Source organism: Corvus brachyrhynchos, unplaced genomic scaffold (genome assembly GCF_000691975.1).
Source record: "Corvus brachyrhynchos isolate BGI_N302 unplaced genomic scaffold, ASM69197v1 scaffold14, whole genome shotgun sequence".
Lineage (NCBI taxonomy): Eukaryota > Metazoa > Chordata > Aves > Passeriformes > Corvidae > Corvus > Corvus brachyrhynchos.
Genome location: NW_008239110.1, coordinates 11,321,275 through 11,327,624, shown reverse-complemented (window position 1 = coordinate 11,327,624; position 6,350 = coordinate 11,321,275). Strand labels below are relative to the sequence as shown.

The following is a 6,350-nucleotide window of genomic DNA, read 5'->3' as shown; positions in this document are numbered from 1 at the left end:
CTGTGCTCCCCACTGGTTCTCACTCTCTTGCCTTGCATGCAATGTGAGACACCCCACCTGCATCGCAGAGAGCGTGAGGAAGGTTGTGGGTGGCAATGCCTATTATTCACATCCATCATAAAAATACTTTATATTTTTCATTAGTTGCAGGAGGGCATATAACAACTGGCTAATAATTTTCATTCTTGTAGGGGAATATTCACACACACGCACAGAGACAGGAAGAATTGCATTGCAATACCTTTGAAGCCTGAGACCAAGCAGCTGCATCCATATAAAAAAGATAGATTATACAATACAGAAAAGGTAAAATTAAATAGAATTTATTCATTTCCATCACCTTGGGTGAGCAGCAAAGGCACAATAAAAAGTACAATAAATAATCTGCGAATGCCTGAGCTTATAATAGTACAAGGTTCACAAGCAGTTCAGAAGCAGAACATCTGGAATAGCTCAGTTTCTCTGGAGGAGAATGGGGAGAGCTCCTGCCTCACATGTGATTGCCTCTTCTTTGAGATTTCCTTGCTTCACTGCTGCAGCAATCATTTCAGCACGTTGTCGCAGCCGTGCAATCACCGGCAGCTTTTTGACAGTTGCAGACGTTTACCTACTTGTCCTCTTCCAAATTTGCATAAACATAAATTAATCCTGCAGAGATTAATTAAGAACAGTATTAACTTTCCTGCTTTGCTCGTAGCATAGGTCACTCACAGACTCAAAATCTCAGACTGGAAAGAGAGCTGAATCTCAAAAGCAACAGCTCATCAGCTCATCAGCTCAGGAAGCTGCAGGGAGGCAGGCTGTTATTTCCCTTGCTGATATTCAGTACCGAAAAAGCAAGCAGGAAGAAGTCCCTAACCTGGTAGCAAAAGAGAAATGAACTTACAATAAATCGTGTGTTGCCAGTTTTGTCCAGCTCAATAGCACTTTCACATCTACTTTTTCTTTTCAATAAACCACATTAAAATTACTTTTATTTGTTTTATTGCGTGATTCCTGTCCTTCCTCATTGCATTATTAAATGTTAGCCCTCAGCATGCCCTGATTTAAGTGTCTCTACTTGTCCAGAAATAACAAGTTTTTTAAATAATCCTGTTCTTCTATGGAAAAACAATAACTCTTTTCAACCTGTTACTGTTCAGGAATCTGAAAATGTGATACACAGATGAGAAAAATCAAACCAATTCCTTTTGATTTTGAGGAAGCAAGTCTTGAAAAGTCCATTCAGGGGAAATATGACAATCTAATATTGCTTCATTTCCTTACTTATCTGTACTTAATAGAAAACTCTCCAATCCTGCAGGATCTTCTCTGCCTGGCGGACTCAGGGAGCAGGTTGGAGGCATGCTTTGACACACAACTTGGGAAACATTTTTGGAAATGACACACCTCACAGCAGAGGTGGTTTATTAGTCCATTTGCATGCCAGATAATTAACAATCTGTCAGGGAGAGGCCTGGGTTTCCAAGAGTGAAGTTTCCCTTGGAATGAGAGGCACTGCCCTGGTTTCAGCACACCATCTCCATATAGCAGTAGCTCAGTGGAACGTAGAGGCCTGTGATGTACATGAGATCATATAAGGTGATCTCAGGGTCCTCCTGGCCACACCTTCTCTGGGTAAGCAATGTCCAAACAAACACTCAGGGTGAGAGGCGAGAGATGTAGAACGACAGAATCATTTCAGTTGGAAAGGACCTTGAGATTACCAAGTTCAATCATTGACTCAGCACTGCCAAGGCCACCACTGAACCATGGCCTCAAGCACCACATGTAACATGTCTTTTAAATGCCAGGGCTGGTGACTCAACCATTTCCCTGGGCAATCTTTCAGTGCTGAACAGCCCTTTTAGTGATGAAATATTTTTTAATATCCAATCTAAATTACCCCTGGTGCAACTTGTCCTGTCAGCCTGTTGCTTATTATGTGTGAGAAGAGATCAGTCCCCACCTTGCTACAACCTCCTTTCAGGCAGCTATAGACATCAGTAAGGTTCCTCCTGAGCCTCCTATTGTCCAGGCTAAACAACCCCAGCTCCCTTGGTTGTTCCTTGCAAGACTCGTTCTTCAGACCCTTCACCAGCTCCATTGCCCTTCTCTGGTCATGCTACAGCACCTCAGTGTCGCTCTCTTTTAGTGAGGGGCCCAGAACTGACCACAGGATTCAAGGTGTGGTCTCATCAGCACTGAGTACAGGGGGACAATCACTGGTCCTGCTGACCACACTGTTTCTGATACAGGCCAGGACTGCCAGATTCCAGGGCAAAGTGACACAGCAGTTTTTCTGGACAAGAATTCCATTTTGAAAAAGGATTTCAACATTTAAAGCAAATCACCTCAGGAGAAAAATGAGAGTTCATTTTGTAAGGGAGAAAAGCCATTAGATGGACTGTGGAGAAATTAAAGGGGCTTCCCAAACAGTAAATGTGTTAACCTCTAGAGAAAACCAACCATACATATTGTATGCCTTAGTGGTATTGTAATACATCTCATTGACAGACTTTTGTCCTAGTTAATAACACCAAAGGTCTCTGGGTTTCCAATTATTGCTGTCATATCTCCCATAGGGAAACAAAATGATAGGGCTGAAACCTAAATTAAACCCACTGGAGATGCAAGCAAGATCCCAGGGAGTGAAGCCCCAGCTCTGACCGACGGCAAGTGCAGTGTGGTTCTCCCTCCTCCCCCAGGGCCATGGGGAGACATGTCCAGCTGAGGAAAGGCTGCAGAAGACAGGAGCAGAAGGGTTGTGTTTCAGGCAGTGATCATGACAGTGGTGCAGGTTTAGCTTTTCCCTCTTCCTTTCACCTGCGCAGTCCGGATATCTGAAATGGTACTGCTGTGACCACAGCTGTGTCTTTGCTGATGCTGCCTACCCTTCACCATCTATCCAAACTTCTCATGTCTTCTCTCTCTGGCCTTGTGTATATCCCACCTGCCTCAGCTCCCCTGCACAGTCCCACCTTCCCAGAGCTGATTCAAACATCTGTGACAGACAATGCAGCAACACTTCAGTTAATTCTACAGGGGAGGAGAACGACTGACCTTTGCACTGCCTTTCTTTCTTTCTATCACTTCTAACTTCCTGAGACTTCCCAGGACTGTCAGAATCCTGGTTACACCTTGAGGCTGTCCTAGAGTGTGGGAAATACAAGAACAAACATGCTCTTTTTCTAGTATAACAATGCTCTAAAGCCACCAAATCAGAGCATCTTTAGGGTAGAGGCTACAACAAGCCAGGTGCTTTTTTAACTCCATCAAGTAATGGCACAGGCTGCCCAGGATAGAAAGTCTCCATCCTTCGAGGTTTTCAAGATCCAACTAGTGAAATCACAAGGCACCCGGTCTCACAGGAGGTTGGACCAGAGTCTTTCTGTGCTCTCTTCCAAAGAAAGTTATCCTACAGTCCTATGAATTAGGATTTTAGCTGTGTCAAGTTATGTTTCAGCAGTAGGTGTAACTGTCAGGTCAGAAAAATCCAGAAGGGGAAATAGATGGGAAGAGTAACCTTTTCACTGCTTCTCATTTTATTAGGATAAAGTTACAGATAAACACAAAAGGATGAGGATCTATAAAGTGACTTAGTCCCAGATGGCATTCTTCAAGAATGAAAATTAAATGTATGTAAATAAAGCAACAACAAAGTGTTTGACAAGTGCAAATTCTTAATTACTCAAATTTATTGGTAGGAATAGTAGCGATTCAGCTCTCTTGCCATATTGCTTGATGGACTGGAGAGAGGAGCACCTCTTGGAGTTATTGCCTCAGTAAGATTCAGTATGTATGTGACTGACTGGCTGTTTCAGTGTATCCATCAACAGAGGTAACAACTAATAAAACCAGATAAAAATCAGAATACTTCCTCTGGAAGCAGTACTCTCTCGGGATATTTATTATTGGTTTCTGTTGATTCTTTATATCTGGTACATTTTTGTGAAATGTCTTAATCTTTTAAAAATAAAGATTGATCTCCAGGTATTAAGAAGTTCTCCTTCCAAAGTGTAAAGTGCCTTTCCATGTTATCTTTTTTTCATGTGTCACTCTGTTTTGCAGGCCTTGTTGGCAAGACACAACTGCAATTCTGCAAGTGAATGAGAGGAGGGATTGTTATTAAGCCAAGTCCAAAAGCTAGTGTGCTGAAGGAATTAAAGATGAAATACATAGCTTTTGGGGGCAAGAAAATCACACCTGCTAGTCACACTTTGCAAATAGGTGAACTCTTTGGGTGATTAATGAAAGTTTCTGTCAGGTTGAAGGCTTTATTAAATTATTATTTATTATATTAGTTCTGAATTACTGAAATAGCGGCAGGAGACATGATTAACAGGATGACTCCAGCTTAGGAAGGTATCACCTAATGAGGTCATTATGTCAGCATCATCAGCAGTGTTTAAGATAAAGAAGGATACATGGAAAGTGGAATTATTTCCATGGCTAATCCTGATTGATTCCAGAGGTTAGATTTGATGATTAGAGAAGCCATGTCCCACATACAGTCTGAGAACATGCTAATGGTTAATAAAGGATTATCTGAATGAACACTGAATTTTGAAAAGAGGTATGGATGCCAGAGACCATGGGCAAAAGCGCTGGACCAAATTCAGCTCTTTTTGCTGACTAGGATGTTAACTTCTCTTGACTTGGTCCTTTTAACTTATTCTCAGAGCATGTTCAGCTAGATCCCATGCTAAACAACTGGTGCAGGACTTGGGTGGAAATTTTACTTGGTTTGAGACTTTTGCTGCAGGTGCATAAGCTGCTCTGGTAAACACAGGTCTTCTGATTTCTACACACATTTGTACCAAACTGCAGAGCTCAAGCCTCGCCCTGCTCTGCACTTAGGACAGAGAGCAGGGAAACAGGATGAATAATGTGCTTGTCCTGGTGTACAAGCAGCCAGGATTTGCTTCTTCCTACACTGGATTTAATGAACATGCCTATCATATTCTGGAAAGTATTTAACTGCCATGCCAACAGAAGCAAGAGCTATCCTCAGTGATAAGAACTACTTAGCAGACAGATATAATGCCTGTGTTGAAGTAAAAGCAAGTAAATCCCACCATAATGTGCTCCTGTACATACTGTGAAATCCTTCTCAAGGAAGCACAGCCTGAGTAACAGAGTTTAAATCCAGTTGAGATGACTGGGACTGCTTTTCAGCTTTCTCCTACTCAGTAACCCAGCACAGGAGCACTGGAGACAAAGTACCAGAAGGGTAATAGACACGCAAAATATTTCGCAGCATCACTTGAAGACTGACTTGCACCCATTAAAATTTATTGCCTGACAACTAATCCTGTAAACTACTTCCTACAGCCCTATGAAAAGCCTGCCAGATAATGCCAGCCTTTCTGCTTGCTGAGTCTTCCCCTTCCTTGGACAAGCAAAGACTTCATTTGCAGTTTGAGATTCAACTCCCTCCGCCTCAGCCTTTCCAAAGAATTTACCAGAAAGAAAAATGGGCAGCAAAGCTAATGTTACTGAAGGGAAAGTGTCTTTTCAAAGTCTGTGAAATGCACAAAGACATTCCAAATTTTACATCCGAGACTTCTAGTAAAGAGTGGAAATCTATGATACAAAAAACATAGCCCACCTTGTGCTTGAATCCCTCTGGATTTGAGTCTGAGTTCTTTTGAAGTTACAAGGAAGAGCAGATGGGTTGATGCAAGATGCAGCCTCAGTACTGTGGTCCAGGAGCAAAGAAACCACAGGTCCCCTGCAGTACAGCATGTGCCATTCAGTGAGTGTCAGCTGTTCAGATTAAAGAGAGGTAATTCTTCTGTTCTTCAAAATATCACAAGTGGTCAGTACAACAGCTGCACATGGGATAGTTATTTACTCCAGACGAGGATCTCCTGTATCATAAAAATCTGCCACATGTCCAAGCCACATGTCACGACAAGACAGTAACTTGGGTTGCGTCGTTCCGTGGAGGTCGAACACGGAGCACCATTTGACACTTTAGCGTGCCATAAATCGAGTCTCTCCTGATGGGAGAGAATTTGCTGAAAGTCCTTGCAAGGCGCTTAAAAGATAAAACGAGACGTCTTCTGTAGTTTCAATGCTTCTAGATAGTTGTTTATTAAGTCTTATCAGAGAAACTGAGCCACTAGCGTGACCCAGGTATAGCATGGAAGGAGGAAAAGTAGGAGTGAGAGCGAGAAAGACCAATTATCAAGATTTACACAGCCTTTTAAAGACATTTTAACCAATAGTTACTAAAAACGTACATTATTTTTACTTTCTTACCAATTATTCAGTAAAATGACTAGGAACTGCAGAATTTTCTATCCAATCAATCCAAACTACTTTTACTGCAAAATATGGAGTGGTAGAAGAAGGAGAAGAAGTTT

General features: G+C 42.0%; 1 long non-coding RNA gene across 1 annotated transcript; it reads right to left on the bottom strand.

Annotated features, from left to right (window-relative positions):
• Window positions 1-307: 307 nt before the first annotated feature.
• Window positions 308-6,115, bottom strand: LOC108448042. The gene is made up of 2 exons (XR_001863827.1): window positions 5,591-6,115; window positions 308-648 (listed from the first exon to the last, which is right to left on the bottom strand). It is a non-coding gene; the product is annotated as an uncharacterized LOC108448042 (long non-coding RNA).
• Between the last annotated feature and the right edge of the window lie 235 nt (window positions 6,116-6,350).